Source organism: Miniopterus schreibersii (assembly GCF_964146895.1).
Source record: "Miniopterus schreibersii genome assembly, chromosome: 2".
Classification (NCBI taxonomy): domain Eukaryota; kingdom Metazoa; phylum Chordata; class Mammalia; order Chiroptera; family Miniopteridae; genus Miniopterus; species Miniopterus schreibersii.
This window is the reverse complement of record NC_138102.1, coordinates 105,900,715-105,917,672: the sequence shown is the minus strand read 5'-3', so window position 1 is coordinate 105,917,672 and position 16,958 is coordinate 105,900,715. Positions and strand designations below refer to the sequence as shown.

At 44.1% G+C, this 16,958-nt stretch overlaps 1 protein-coding gene across 2 annotated transcripts in view; it reads right to left on the bottom strand.

The window, feature by feature from the left end:
• NINJ2 (ninjurin 2) overlaps positions 1 to 16,958 on the bottom strand; it is a 72,008-nt gene that overhangs the window by 24,581 nt on the left and 30,469 nt on the right. The window lies entirely within an intron of this gene.

Genomic DNA, 16,958 nt, shown 5'->3' with positions numbered 1-16,958 from the left:
ACAGGCTGACCTCGAAGGTACTGCTGGTTCTGTTCCAGATCACCGCAATAAAGCAAATACTGTAATAAAATAGGTAACAATTTCCCAGTGTATATAAAAGTTATGGTTACACTATACTGTAGTATGTTTAAAAAACCCCATGTACATACCTTAATTTAAAAATATTTTATTACTAAAATATACTAACCATTATCTGAACATTTAGCAAATTCTAATGTTTTTGCTGGTGGAGGGTTTTGCCTTGATGTTGATGTCTGCTGACTGACCAGGGTGGTGGTTGCTGAAGGTTGCGGTGGCTGTGGCAATTTCTTAAAATAAGACAACAATGAAGTTTGCCACATCCAACAGCTCTTTCTTTCATGAACAATTTCTTTGTAGCATGATGCTGTTTGATAGTATTTTACCCAAAGTAGAACTTCTTTCAAAATTGGAATCAATCTCTCAAACCCTGCTACCACTTTATTAATTACATTTATGTAATAACTTACATCCTCAATTGTCATTTCAACAATCTTCACAGAATATTCACCAGGAGTAGTTTTTATCAAAATAAACCAATTTCTTTGGGTATCCGTAAGAAGCAATTCCTCATCCATTAAAGTTTTATCATGAGGTTTCAACAATTCAGTAACATCTCAGGCTGTACTTCAAATTCTGTTTCTCTTTCTATTTCCAGCACATCTGCAGTTACTTCCTCAACTGAAGTCTTGAAACCCTCAAAATCATCCATGAGGGTTGAAATCAACATCTTCCAAACTTCTGTTAATGTTGCTATATTGATCTCTTCCCATGAATCACAAGTATTCTCAATGGCATCCAGAATGGTGGATCCTTCCCAGAAGGTTTTCAATTTACTTTGCCCAGATCTATCAGATGAATGACTATCTATGTAAGCTACAGCTTTATGAAATATATTTATCAAATAATAAGATATGAAAGTCAAAATTGCTTCTTGATTTACGGGGTACAGAATGGGTGTTGTATTAACAGGCATGAAAACAATATTAATCTTGTACATCTCCATCAGAGCACTTGGGTGACCAGGTGCATTGTCAATGAGTGGTAATATTTTGAAAGAATTTTTTTTCTCTGAGTAGTAAGTCTCAACAGGGGGCCTAAAATATTCAGTAAACCATGTTATAAACAAATGTGCTGTCATTCTAGCCTTGTTGTTCAACTTACAGAGTACAAGCAGAGTAAATTTAGCATAATTCTTAAGAGCCCTAAGATTTTTGAAATGGTAAATGAACATTGCCTTCAACTTAAACTCACAAGCTGCATTAACCCCTGACAAGAGAGTCAGCCTGTCCTTTGAAGCTTTAAAAGCAGGCATTGACTTATCCTCTCTAGCTATAAAAGTCCTAGATGGCATCCTCTTCCAATATAAGGCTATTTCATCTGCACTGAAAGTCAGCTGTTTAGTGTAGCCACCTTCATTAATTATCTTGGCTAGATCTGGATAACTTGCTCCAGCTTCTGCAACAGCACTTACTCCTTCACCTTGCACTTCTGTGTTACAGAGACAGCGTCTTTACTTAAACCTTATGAGCCAACCTGTGTTAGCTTCAAACTTTTCTTCTTCAGCTTCCCCATCTCTCTCATCCTTCCGAAAATGGAAGAGCGTTAGGGCCTTTCTCTGGATTAGGCTTTGGCCTAAGAGAATGTAGTGGTTTATTTAATCATCTACCAAACCACTAAAACTTTCTCCATATCAGCAATAAGGCTGTTTCACTTTCTTGTTTTTCTTTTTTTAAAAATATATCTCTATTGATTTCAGAGAGAGGAAAGGAGAGGGAGAGAGAGAGAGACAGAAACATCAGTGGTGAGAAAGTCATTGATCGGCTGCAGCCCGCAACCCGGGCATGTGCCCTGACCGGGAATCGAACCCTGATCGCCTGGATCCTAGGTCGACGCTTAAAAGCTGAGCCATGCCCAGCCGGGCTATTTCGCTTTCTTATCACTTTCGAGTTCATTGGAGTAGCACTTTTACTTTCCTTCAAGAACTTTCCCTTTGCATTCACAACTTGGCTAATGTTTGGTGCAAGAGGCCTAGCTTTTGGCCTATCTTGGCTTTTGACATGTTTTCCTCACTAAGCTTAATTATTACTAGCTTTTGAGTTAAAGTGAGAGACATTCAACTCCTCCTTTTACTTGAACATTTAGAGGCATTGTAGGGTTATTAATTGGCCTAATTTCAATATTGTTGTGTCTCAGGGAATAGGGATGCCAGAGGGGAGGGAGAGAGACAGCTGATTGGTGGAACAGTCAGAACATACTTGTTCACGATCTTATCCAGGTGTGGTTCATGATGCTCCAAAACAATTACAACAGTAACATCAAAAAGCACTGACTGCCGACCACTATAACAGATATAATTAAAAAGTTTGAAATTTTGTGAGAATTATCAAAATGTGACACAGAGACAGGAAGTGAGCAAATGTTGTTGGGAAAGTGGCATCCATAGAATTGCTCAATGCAGGGTTGCCACAAACTTTCAATTTGTAAAAAAGCACAGTATTTGCAAAGTGCAATAAAGTAAAACATAATTAAACGAGGTATACTTGTATAATTGGAAGAGGGTTGAAGCACCTGACTGAAAATCTGGATTCTGAAGAGTACAATATCCAGCCTTCATCCCACTCTCATTCAGAAAAACTGTCATACCCTCCCCCAACATCTATCCCCAGATAGGAGTCTAGAAGTTTCTTATCAGAAAATATTTAATGGCCCAGAGAGAAACTTCCAGACTGACATTTAGAAGGGCCCCCAAAGGAAAATCTGCTTGACATCCCATCTCTATATCTCTATAGTGAAGTTCTCCAACTGACAAACTATACCCATGCACACAAAACTTAAAACAAGCTTTGAAGAGTTTGGTGTGTTTTTTTAAAATAGGCTTTATACTAAAATGGCTCAGAATTCAAACGATTCAAAAGGGTACAATGAAAAGGTCTTCTATCTGTCACTACCTAATTCCCTATCCATTCAACTGCTTAGTGCCTCACTAATATAAATGAAAAGACTACGTGGAAGACAGAGACCAAAATAAAGAAATAAGAAACACAGAGAAAAAATGTAAAGAGAAGAAAATTTCAAAAAGGAAAGGAGCACTAGTGCTGCTGAGTTGGCTCAGCAGTTGTTTCGATTCCCAGTCAGGGCACATGCCCGGGTTGTGGGCTTGATCCCCAATAGGGGGCATGCAGGAGGCAGCCAATAGACGTTTCTCTCTCACACTGATGTCTCTCTCTCTCTCTCTCTCTCTCCTTCTCTCTGTCTTTCTCTGTCTCCTTCCTCTCTCTCTAAAATCAATGAAACATACTTTTTTTTTTTTAAAGGGAAGAAATAATAATATCCTGGAGACAGAAAAGAAGCTATTACATAAATAAAATAAGGATAGTATCCTCTTAAAAAGAGAAATATTCAGAGAATAAAAAGAGAGAACTCTTGAAAATTAAAAATATAAAATAAAAATATATTTAAAACTCAACTTGAGCCCAGCCGGCCATGGCTCAGCGGCTGAGCATCAACCTAGGATCCAGGCGATCGGGGTTCGATTCCTGGTCAGGGCACATGCCCGGGTTGCGGGCTGCAGCCGATCAATGACTCTTCAATCACTGATGTTTCTCTCTCTCTCTCTCCCCCTCCTTTCCTCTCTCTGAAATCAATAAAGATATGTTAAAAAAAAAAAATCAACTTGAAAAGTTAGAAAAGAAGTTTGTAATATCTCACAAAAAGTAAAACAAAGAGATAAAGAGGTGGAAAATTAGGTACAGAATATAAGAAGATTAAAGGGACAGGCCAGGAGAGCCAACATGCTAATAACAGGAGCTCCAGAAAGACGGAACAAAGAAAAGAGAGGGGGGTAAATAAATAACAAATAATCAACAATTTATTTTCTACAGCAGGGCATAATTTTCCAGGTCAAAATAATTCATCAAGTGTCCAGTAGAATGAATGAACAAAGACCCATGCCGGGGCACATCATTGTGAACTTCCAGAATACTGGAGGTCAGAGAGGAGACTAAAAGCTTTCAGACAGGAGATACAAAAGACAGAGAATTGAAATGGCATTGGTATCACATAGCCACTCTGGAAGTTAGAATTCTATACGTGGGAAAACTATTGATCAAGTGTAAAGACACTTTCAGTTACATAAGCAAAAATTTTACTTCCTTTGCTCACTTTCTTAGGAAGTTACTGGAAGATATGCACCATGAAAACAAGGGGGTAAATTAAAGAAGATACGGAACCCACAGGACTGTGGGTAGAGACACCTTAGCATTAACCAGCACAGAGGGGAAAGGAAGAAAGGAAGGGGCAGAGGAAGAATGAAGCAATGTGATAAGTGCAAGAAGAAAGCAGAGTCCACAGACCGAGAGTCCTCTCTGGCTTCACCTCTTCCTGAGGCCCATTTTCAATCCCATATTTGCTTTCTGAGACACCCAATATCCTTGTAATAAATTCCTCTTCTTACTCAATGAGTTCACACTGGATTTCAGTCACCTGCAACCAAAAGTTCATTGCTACTCAAGGAGTTCAAATCAGCAGCATCAATATCACCTGGGAGCTTGTAGAAATGTAGAATCTCAGGCTTCCCCCAGACCTACACAACAGCATCTGCATTTTAACAAGATTCCCAGGTGACTTATAAGCACATTAAAGTCTGAGAAGTAGCCTTGGTGGGGTAGCTCAGTTGGCTAGAGCTTTGTCCTCATATGCCAAGGTTGGGGGTTCGATCCCCTGTCAGGGCACACGCAAGGGTCAACCAATGAATTCATAAATAACTGAAACAACAAATCATTGTTTCTCTCTTCCTCTCCCTTCTCCTCTCTCTAAAATCATTAAATAAGCCCAGCCAGCGTGGCTCAGTGGCTGAACATTGACCTATGAACCAGGAGATCACGGTTCAATTCTTGGTCAGAGCACATGCCAGGGTTGCAGGCTCGATCCCCAGCAGGGGCATGCAGGAGGCAGCCAATCAATGACTCTCTCATCATTGATGTTTCTATCTCTCTTTCTCTCTTTGAAATAAATAAATATATATACATATATATATATACACATAAATCACTAAATAAATAAAAACACACCATAATTCTTTAAAAAAAAATTCTGAGAAGCACTGTCCTAATATACCTACCTTGCAAAGTTGGGTACCAGGTATATTAAAGATAATATGTGAAATATCTGACTACATAATAGGTACTCTGTAAGGTATTCTGCAGATGATGATGAAACTAGGAAAGCTTCGGAATGACAATCTCAGGAAGGGTTTCTGGAACCATGGCAAATGATAGCTCTGAACCAAATTACAAAAACAGGCACAGAACAGAAAAAACAGAGAGCACATTTATGCCAGGAAACAGGTTTCAGCTCTATTCCAGGAACCTGTCAGGTTAGTCCATGTGTTGACATGGGAAACCATTAAGAAAAACCACCTCTCAGGTGTGGCAATTGGCTGTGAATGAGTGACAGACACTCAGCATCCGGGATGACGCTTGGCTGGGGGAATGCTAAGCTAATACTACCTTTCTCAGCAGAGCAAGCATCCTGCCCCAGCACTTAGGAAGTAGGTCAGGAGGAAATATCCTGAGTGAGCAGCTCCTAATTGCTTTTTCAGGCAGAAACCTGTGGCCCACAGGACTGGGGGTGAAAGGGGGATGGGAATGAGAGGAGGTTGGGGGCTCTACTACGGGGCTTGAGTAGGAAATCATATCCCATTCTTGGCAGGAGCTAGGTTGCCTCTCTCATAGTTTTTCTGGCTTAAGTCCTTTGGCATTCAGCCACCTTCTCTGTGCTTGGGGGTTCCCTTGACTGTCCAATGCTGAGGAAATTTGGACAGAAGCTGGGATTTTAAAGATTTCAAAGGAAAAAGATGTGCTTGCAGAAAGTCAGTGTCCCATCTCAGCCCTCGGTGTGCTGTGGATTGAGTATGGTTGTCCCAGATCTGCACTTCCCCAGGAGTTATTGGTCATTACTTTCTAATTGTCCCCCAGTTGTATGGCACTGTACTCAATCCTTGAGCGTCTTCTCGGGAGAAGCACCTCAGCCCTCCAAAAATTTATACAATCGAGTCCCCAGTCCTTTAAAACAACTATCAGAATCTTATCCTATTCAGAAATAGCAAACTCCAGTATTATCAAATGGCTGTTCTGGGGAGGCCGATTATAGTTGCCAACTCTGTTGCCACCACTACAGCAATAAAACCTTAACATTAACCTTGAATAGCAGCAAATACTTAATAATGTGCTTACTATGTGCCCTAGCTGGTTTTGCTCAGTGATTAGAGTGTCAGTCCTCAGACTGAAGGGTCCCAGGTTCGAATGGCCAAGGGCACGTGCCCCGGTTGCAGGCTCTGTCCCTGACCTCAGTTGGGGCGCATGTGGGGGGCAACCAGTAGATGTGTCTCTCTCACACTGATGTTTCTCTCTCTCCCTTCCACTTTCTCCGAAAAGCAATGGAAAAAATATTCTCAGATGAAGATTAAATAATAATAATAAGTGCTTACTATGTACCAAGCACTTCCTGAGCATTTTACATACTTTAACTCACTTCATCTTCACAACCTTGTGAGGTTAAGTACAATTTCAGCCCCCATTTTACAGATGAGAGAGCTGACACATAAAGAGATCGAGGTCACATCGTTAGTAAATGGCAGTACGACTCCAGAGCCCCTGTTCTTCAACCACTGTACTTAAACCAAGGGCACAGATGCCCTTGGTGGACAAGGTCAGCAACAGCTCTCTTGCCAGCGAATCCCATTTCAGCCTTAACAAGCTATCTGATTTTAGCCAAATAACTCAGAGGCAATATGGTGAGGAGCAAGAGCAGAGGTGTCAGAGTTAAAGATCTAAATTCTACTCCTGGCACTGCCATTTAGAAAGGCTCCTGATGCTGATCGAATGCAGAGCACGTGTCAGACGCTGGGTGATTTTCATGTTTCATCTTCCCAGCTAGCCTGTGTGACCTTACGCAAGTCTCTGTCCCTCACTGGGTTTCAGTTACCTTATCTGTAAAGTGCACAGATGGTTCCAGTGATTCAATCTAGACAACACTCATTGAGAAGTTACTATGTGCACAAGTGCACTCCAGGAGCCAAAGGGGCACAGAGATGATAAAATACACTCCTTGCCCTTGTGAGGCTCACTGTCCAGTTCTCTTTCATTTTGTGAGTCCTTTGGAGTTGAGCAGGTCAATTATTATCCCTGCTTTTTAAAATGGGGGAAATGATGTTTGAACATGGAAGGTCACTCAATTCAATTGTAGTCAAACAGTGTGAGCCCTAGGTTGACTCCTCGCTGGGGGCTCTTTCTGTTCACAATTGTCCCACCTCAACTTACACCACTGAGATAAAAAGCTACAAAGTCTACTTTGAGTTCTTAACTTCCCAGTCATTTTGTATCACTCTTCTGCCTTGCCAATCTCGACAAGGTCAAACACACACGTGCATACACACACACACACACACATACACACAGAATCACTGCTGTCAAGTGACTGGAAATCAGCCCCCCTCTGGCAACCCTCCTTTTTTGCGCAAAGCCCTGAGTGCAGCACTGAGATGGCAAATGCACTGTCAGCGAAGCCACAGTTACCATATGCACTGTGACTCATTACCCTATCCGCTGAGTCGGAACCGAAGCCTCTTGCCCCACCAAGTAATTACTGGTGAACAGGAAGACCTCAGCTAAAGATAAGGTTACTCTGGTGGCTGAGAGGAAGGGGTCAGTGAGCACCACCTTCTGTTAGTCACACCTTGTACTACCACAAGCTCCTCTACAGAAGTCAGCACAGTGCCCTGCATGCAATAGGTGCTCAAAACAGCTTTACTGGTAGATTAGCTGCTCCGAACTACTCTGCCCAGCACAGCTGCAGGATGGGGTTGCTAGGCAGGAACATAATATGTGTGTCTAGCACCTAAAGGAAATGACTTCAATTCCCTCTTGTTGAGTAGAGCTGAGCTAGGCCTACAAGAACCACAGTACTGAAAATCTATTCCATAAAAAACTGTTATAATCTCACTTCTGCAATCTATCCTAAGAACTTCCCTTTTTGTATTCTAGGATAGAGGAAGAGGCACATCTACCCCATGCCTTTCTTGAAGTGGTGTTAAGAGTACAGAAGGATTTTAGAAATTATTTAGTCTAAACTCCTCCTGGTCATATCTTCCTAAGTTTCTCCATGTTGATGTTCTTCCCAGGCTTTTGCCACATCTCTTACTTGGCAATAACCTCCTCCCAAAGCTAGAGTCAGGAGAGACAAATACTTTGGTGCATTTCCAGCAACCAAGGCCACTATTGCTCATTCTAGGAGGTCATCCCCCAATATCTATTTGACCTTCTTGCAGGGTGGTAGGCTGTTTGACTGGGTTCATGACCACCTAGCTAAAGTTAATTCTTTCCAATCTCTTTTGCAGAATGTCCACATGACCAGGTTCTGGTTAATGAGAAGTTAGCAAGAATGATTGAGCCCTTAAAAGGAAGGCCATGCCCTCCCTACCCCCTCTTGCCTTGATTGGAATTTGGACATTGTGGAGAGCCATCTTCAACCACGTGGATAAGTCAAGTATCGTAAGAGCAGAACAACCAGCTAGAAGGAGCCTGGGTCCCTAACACCGTGGAGCCACCATAATATCCCTGGACTGTTTGCACTCAGACTGTTACACACAGGAGAGAAGTAAACTTGCATCCTAAGCCTTTATTATTTGGGGTTTTGCTATAGCAGCCAAATCTGTATCCTAACTAACACAACCCCATTTGGGGTGTCAGGGAAGTCACAACCTCCCCCTCTCTGAGACTCCCCCAACTCTACTCACCCAGGAGGTAGCCTAGAGAGATTATATTTAAGGGATCATTTAGTGGTCTATGAATGACAAGTGGACTAGGGGTTGATATTCCATCAAGCAAGGCCAGCTACTCAGATTCTTTCTTTCATGAACTTGCAAATGAGATTCACTATTGCTATTCAACTGATATGCTACTCAACATAAACCAAGATGCACAAGAAAAAACAGAAATGAGAGGCCAGGCACCCCCAGGGAGACAGAATGAAAGAAGCTGCCCAGGCTGGTATGGGCTTCCTACGTTCTGGCTCCAGGCCTTTGCATGGCCTTCATAATCACTCTGCACATGACTCCTGGAGGAGATCCTAACACCTTATAAAACCCCATTTGGTCTTAGATGCTTTAGGTTCATTTCTGTTATCTGTAATCAAAAGTGCCTAAGTCTCTTCTGATCCTTGTAAAGATCTGGGCATCCTTGCAAGCCAAGGACTCGTGCTGCCCAGCCCCTGGCACACTAGATCCTTCCATCATTGCAACGATAGAAGATTCTGAGGTGAACTAAGTGAACAGGTAGATTGATTGCCTGATTGGTTAGCAGAACAATCCATGGATTTTGCAAGGGCCGCTAAGCCTCATGGAATCACAAATTCTAAATCTGTGATAAAAGGGGCAAAAGGCATCAGGCAAAGTGTGGCCAAGGAGGTTTAGTGATGTGCCCAAAGCCACACAGCTTAGTGGCAGAGCCTGGACTGGAGCCTTAGCCCTGGGCCCCAGGCTCACTCTTCCCCTGCCCTCCCTGGCTGGCCTGATTTTGGGGGGTGCTCTGACGCACCAGGAATAGCTCCCACATGCTGATGAGCAAACTCCCTTTGACAGCTTTGTCAAACCTGTCATTTCTGTGGCTTCTAGGGAAAGTGCAAAATTGTTCTTGTCTCTTTTTTCTGTGTCATTCTCTCTAATTCTAAATCTCACCATGTATTTTGAAGAATAAATGGCTTTTCTTCCATGGAAAGAGAAAAGAGTGCACCTCTAGTGTGTGTTAGGCACTTTCCAGCTACTATTACATTTAAATCCTCTAAGAACCCATTTTCCAGAGTAGTGAGGTGAGGTTGAGGAAAAATAAGCGCACAATACAGGTAACATGACATGCCCAGGACCTGCAGCTAGCAGGAATGATACTAGGAAAGGAATCCGGCTGGTCTGGCTTGAAACCCCGTCTGTGTCTTGTACATGATGTCATATTGCCTCCCAAAGACCAAGCTTTTCAATCCTTTTTACCTTTACTTTCTGTGGGTGCCTGCTCAGCAGGGCTTGATTTGGGTAGTTCAGTGCTGGGCTGGTGGTAGAGGAGGGGTGGTGTGCCCATGGTGCCCGTGGGAGGCTCAGCAGATGGCACTCTTCTCCCAGCCATGCCCTCTCATTTCCTCCTCTAGTGGCCTGTCCTCCCTTCCTCTCTACCTCCACTGTTTCCCACTTGCCTCAGGCCATGCTTCCCTCCTCCATCTCTAAGCATTCTTTAATGCCTGGGCCCTCCAAGATTCCTGCCTCTCTCTTATCCTCAACAAAGAACATCTTGGTTACTCCTCCTAAGTGCTACATTCTTCAGAGAAGTCATCTAGTTAGCTCATTTTTTCTCAAAGAAGGAAACAAAGGCCCCACATCTCAGAGCTCAGCTTGCCTGTTTTTTGAGCTGTGTTTGCACCCAGAGCTGAGTATCTCTCTAGCTCAGGTTCCCAGAGGCCTGAGGGCAGGACTATGTCTTCACATGCCGGGTGGCATGCATTGTCAGCGCCCTATGAAAAACAAACAGCTGTCATGCAAAGACAAGGAAGCTGCCTGACATGGGGAGGCTGTGGTCCTAAGCTTGAAAGATGTAAGCCTGAGGTCTTGACCTCTTCATTTAGCTCACAAGCTCATATCCCTGACACTACCCACAGAGGCCAAGCAGGGATTCCAGGGAGATTTTGCATTTCCGTGGTCTCTGAATAAAATCCTCTCTGATTTTACTGTGGAGTAGAAATATAAATATAGAAATATAGATACATAATCTCTATTAGAGATATAACCTCTATAATAGAGACTATTATAATAGAAAGAGGGCTTGATCCTTGGGTGGTGGCAGCATGGTTTTCAGGAGTGGATTGTCAGAAAATGATCTGTGTAGGAGCTCTCTTCGTTACAGTGAAAACTGTGATTGCTCTGGTCCCAGAGGTGACAATGACAGTGTCACTCACCAGGAAACTCACCCCTGCACTCCCTCCAATTAGGAAGGAGGCCAAGATGCCAAGAACAGGGACTTTTTGACCATGAAATGGGTCTGTCTACCTAAATTTACAGATTAGAAGCTAGACTTCTGAATGGTGTAAGGAAACTGCATTGCGCTCCCCTTTCTCATACTTTTAAAATTTGTCCCAAAAGGAACACCTTTCCATACAGTAGCCTCTTATGTGACCTAATTCGGGAGATAAGAACCCCTAGTTATGCCAACAAAGGATTAAAAATCCCTGGGCACTCATCTTCCAAAATAAACACTAGGAGTTTCTGGCACTTGCAATGTTAAAACTGCCTGCATCTCATGAAAAGAGTGTGTTACCCCTGCTGTTATGCTGAGTCCTCTAACCTGAGCACGGTTGTAGTGAAGGCTGGAACATGCTAAGAGGATGACAGAAGAAAGAAAATGGGGATGTGGCAAAGCATAGTGTCACTGCAAAGACTTTTTTCCCTTGCTGTAAAAGCCCTGGCCCCGTGCTGAGAAGCCCTCTAACCCCTGCCTCTCTACCACCCTTCCCCCCCTCCCCCCAGCCTTCCTTCTGCCTCCCAGACTAGTCTTCACAATAGCTGATGAGGTAATTGTCCTGGCCAAAACACAATTCACCTCCCTTTTTTTCCTGGGCTTGTAATTAAGGGGTATCTGTAAAGCTCTCAAGCTCCTTGGGATAAAAGGACCACTGTGGCCCCTATGCTTTTTCTCAGGGTTCCCTGAACTCCCAGGGAGGTTATTGCAGGTGGAGGCTCACAGTGCCAAGTGCGGTGGGTCTGGCCACAGTCCTCAGCCAGGCTCACAGGTGGCCCTTGCCCCTAGGCCTCTAGGCCCCATGGTATCTGTCGGCTTGTCCTGTTTTCTGTTGTTTGTTCTTTCCCCAGAATGTTCTGATTTCCTCACCTCAGCTCTCTTTGTTTAGCCACAGAGGCTGGGCAACTACGTAGGGCAGCAGGGCCAGGGCCCTCTTCCCAGGAAAGTATTACACTTCACAAGTGGTCAGAAGGCACCCTGAAGCCTGTCCCTGCACCTGGCTGGTCACTCTTTCTCTGGGCATTGCTGTTCACAGGTCTCATGCCCAGAGACCTCCATCCATACCCAGCTCCCACATGGAGGCAGTGCTGTGTCCTGGCCAGGAGTACAGGCTCTGGGGTCGCCAGACCTGAGCACCAATCCTAGATCTTCCATCTACTGACTGTGTGACCTTGACCTTCACCCCACTGTAAACGAGGTTCAGAATAGTTCCTCTGTTACAGAGACGTTGTGAGAATTAACGAGATAATTTGTTTGAAGTTCCTGGCCTTTGGTAAGTGCAATCAAAGTGGTTTTCTTTTCTAAGAAATGTTGACTGTAGCCCTGTAGTCACCCGATGGATTCAGATCAGCCGTCTTCCTTGGAGAGCCAAAACAAATAGCTCTTCCTGCCTCACCCAGTGCCTTTCCTGCCTCTGACTAGTTGTACTTTCTGACTGGGCCCAGGGCACAGTATATGAAGCTACGGAAGAGGTACCTGGAGTTCAATTGATTTACCTCTCCAGGCAGGAACATGAGTATGAAGTTCCTGCTTTACCGCCTTAAGGATCACTTCATTTTCCTTTGCCCAACTTAAGGGGGATGAGATAGTGTAATGTGGTCCCCATTTTCAGTCTTTTCCTTTCTAGAGAGAAGAGTTACACTCTGCCCCTTTCTAGAAGGGAGCCCGAGTCACGGCAGGGCATGACCTTCATTAATCAGACCTGTGGAGTGTGGGAGAGATTGCAGCCCAAGCCTCTCCTCCCACTGCAGACTTTCATCACCACCCTTCCAGAGTGGGAGGCCTGGCTTCATGAAGGAAACTCAGATCTCAAGGGGGTTCTCTTATCCTGCCCAGCTCCAGGGAGAAGCTGGGGGTGAGAGAGGAAGGGGAAGGGGCCATGCATAGGGAGCTTTTTCCTCTTTTCCAAGGCCTTAGCCGGCCAAAGATCCCCACCTCCCTTTCCAAATTCTCTCTCCCCCACACAAAAATGATTAGAAGAAAGAATAAAGCCAGCTGGAAATGGCCCAGGATCCTCTTCCCTCACAGTCGCCTCTGCTTTCTCTGGCTCTTGCTTGTGGGAAGGAACAGAATGAGCACTACAGTGTCCCTTTGCAAAACACCAACAATCTCTTGGTTCAAAAACTCCAGAACCAACTCTACATACATATTATTTGCATATAATGTGTATATTACTGAGATGTTCCTTCAAATGCTCACATTGAGTTCTCTCATGGTAAAGTAAGTGTCCTTAAAAGGGGATGCGTTTGCTCCTGGCTTCTAGGTCCCTATGGTTTCTATTTAGGACACAGTACATTTCTCAGCTTAATCATTCTGGTTGGGTAACTTAGGTTACCCATTTATCCGGTCTGCAAAATGGGAATAATAATCCCTGTCTTCTACACGGGGTTATCATGAGGATTTAAAAATGAGATAGGAACCCTGGCTGGGTGGCTCCGTTGTTTGGAGCGTCATCCTGCAGACCAAAAGGCTACGGGTTCAATTTTCATTCAGGGCCTGTGTGGGAGACAACTGATTGATGTTTCTCTCTCTGTCTCTCTCTCTCCCCCCCCCTCAAATCAATAAAAACATATCCTTGGGTAAAGATTAAAAAAATAAAAATGAAATGGCAGATGTAAAACCATTTTATAAACTGTAAAGAACAGGTAAAAATTTCAGATTTTATTATTGTTATTAAAATTACTCAGTGGCCCTGGCTGGGTAGCTCAGTTGATTAGAGCATCACCCCGGAATGCCAACATTGTGGGTTCAATTTCCAGTCAGGACACATACAAGAAGCAACCAATGAATGCATAAATAAGTGGAAAAACAAATTGATGTTTCCCTCTCTCTCCCTCTCTCTCTCTCAAATCAGTAAATAAATATTTTTTTTAAAATTACTCAGTGAATAATAGTACTCTGGTAGTTGGAAAGGGGTAAAGCATTTTCCACAGGCAACTAGAGGGGAATCTGATTAATTGATTTAATGCCAAATGTCATAAAAGTCCCTTCTGTCCCCTTAGGCAGTTTTCTCTGGTGCAGATGGTGGCAGCCCTGTTCTGTGAATAAAACTATCCCAACCTGTAGGAGCTTCTAGCTGGACAATGCCAAGATTCAACCCTGACTGTAGTGTGGTTAAAAATCCTGTGGGATTCAGTGGTGGGGTGGGGGGAGGGCTGGGAAGGCAGTGCTATTTTAGGACTCTAGAACATTAGTGCAAGAAGGAGTTTAGGGATCAGTGCTCACCCCTCCATTTTACAGATGAGGAAACTGAGGTTCAAAGAGGTGCATGTCTTGCTCAAGACTCCCAGCAGGCTTCAGTTAGCAGTCTAGGTTGACCCAGTGAATGTCCGCCTGACAGCACTGTGGCCGGAGGGCCTGCTCAGTCACAATGCCAGAGCACTGGGCTCTGGGGAGACAGTGGTGTTGGATCAGGAGACGAATTGCCTCTTACCCCAGACGTTCTGTCTCAGTCTGAAGAGATAAAGAGGTTCTCAGCCTCCCAGGGGAGCAAACGGCAAACACACTTGGTTAATAAGAGCCCTTGGGGAAGTGACAAGAGCTTGAAGAACAGTGCACACACCTTTCTCTGAGTCTTGCCTTTAACCCACCGCCTAGACTAGGGTGGTTTTAAAAGGCTGAGCTGCCAAAGCCTTGAATGGTTTCTTAGAGCTTTATGAGAGCCCTGCTCAGGTGCAGAAAAACTGGACTCACGTCTTCCAGGCAGAGCCACGTGGGCCCCACAGACAAAAGAGTCTCAGAAAGGTCAGGCTTGTTTCTGACAAGGCAGCAAAAACAAATCCCAGTACTTTTAAGGCTCATGAGCCTCATGGGGAATTGGGTAGGGAGTGGGGGAAGGGGAACAGCAATTTCTTTGGAGGGAAGCTGTAGCCAGAATAAACGTCCAGGAGGGAGAAAATTTGTCCTAAGGACCATCAGATTTAATTCAGCAAAGTATTTATTAGCAGTGTAGGGTATGTCCAGCCCCAAGCTAGGCACTTGGGGTAGGGGACACAGAATACATTTGGCCCCTGCTTTCAAGGAGCTTGGTGGGGATACAAGACTCTTATAGGAGTCAAAAGAGTCAAAAGGCAGAAGTTTTGTTTAAGGCCAAAGAGAAAATGCTCCAGAAGGAATGAGAAAAATCAGGGTGGATTCATACAGTCCTAAAGGGCTTCACAAAGAAGGGGAATCTTTACATTAGACTATACTCTTCAGTTAGTGGGTGAACTGGGGAGGGAGCATTTTAGGATGGAGAACAGCCTGGGCAGAGGTAGAAATGGGCATAGGAACTCACCCTTTCCAACCTCCTTTGTACATCAGCTCTGAGCTAGAATCAGAATTTTCAATAAGTGCTGCCCTCAAGGATTGAGTATTGTCCATGGGGTCCACCTGGGTCCCTGGAAGCTGTGGCAAAGACTCTTTTAGTCTCTTGGAAGAGAGAGGCTTCCGCATTACTGGTAAGCTGGCACTAGGTTTAGGATGATTCCTTGAGTTAAAGGGTAACAAAACAATTGAGTCCTAGAGAGAACTCAGGAATCCTGAGCCTAGTCAGCCTTGCATAACATAATACTGTATGCATAGTGGTGACCTTCGCAGGTTCTGAATTTAGACATGGCTTTGAATCCTGTCTCTGAAGCCTTTAGTAACTCTATGCCATTGTCATTCACTTCTTAAAGCTTCAGTCTCCTCATCTGTAAAATGAAGATGATAATAATAGTACTTAACTCAAAGGGTTGTTCTAAGAACTAAATGAGGTTTGGGTGAACCCACGGCTGGCACCCACAGCCTGTGACAGCCATTGTTATAGTTTTGTGTTTCAGTTTATGGCCAAGACCTGGTGTTGCAGCTGACTCTCTTGTCTGATTGTTTCCCAGATCTGGAAAGCCCTAAATAATCATGTCTTCCATCAGGTGCCTTCGGAGACCTCTCAGTGAGGGGAGAGTGTGGGAAGTGTGGCTGTGGGAGAGGAGGCCGTTCCAGGGCCAGCGGGAGACTGGGTGCCCTGAGCCGTCTCCAGCTGCCTTGGATGCCTGCAAAAAGCCCAGGAGATAATTGGGAGAACTGGGCTCTGCAATGGGTTCCATTCTCCCTCACCAGGAACTTCATTTTTCTAGACCACAGTTTCCTCATCTATAAAGCAAAGAGCTTAAATTAGACCAGTGATTTCCACTTTGTGGGAGGGGGAGAGGGTCCTCAGTTACAGCATGGGGTCCTTGGATCCAGATGTACACCAGACACTGCCTACAACCAAACAAATAATTCAGCTCACATGTAGGTGCTGAGCTCGTTTTCAAACACCACCCCCCCCCATGCTCATGTAGTTTTTAAAATACATATTAAAGGATTATTTAATGCACAGTAGCTTTTTATCAACGTGCAATGTTTCCTTCACAGATACTAAAAGTATAATTACAATTTCTTGGAGGAATCCAAAGATGTTTTTGAGGTTTTAAGTTTTACAAGCATGAAAAGTTTGGCAACTACTGAATCGCATAAAGGACATACTCAACCTTTCCTGGACCCTGGCCCCTCATTCCAGACTGACAAGCACCCCTCCGCTTCTAACCTTAATCCCGTCGAATCGAACGAATAGCAGCTAATAGGACAGATTCTCCTGTAGCAGTGAAGACAAAATGGAAGGAAGAGGGACAGGTAAGAAAGAGTAGTGTGACTTGAGGAGAGGAAGACAACTTTTGTAAGGAAATCTGGGAAATCCTCAGGATTCTATCGGTTTGGAGGGTTTTTTTGAAAAGTGACCTGTCACTTCCCTGTATTTGCCATTGTTTCCCACTGCGCACATGTTTGCAACACATGGGAAGTGGGAGGAACTGGAATGTCCTCTAAATTCCCCTGAGACCCTGTTCCCACCTTTATCCTCTAGGAAAATTTGTCGTTTTGTTT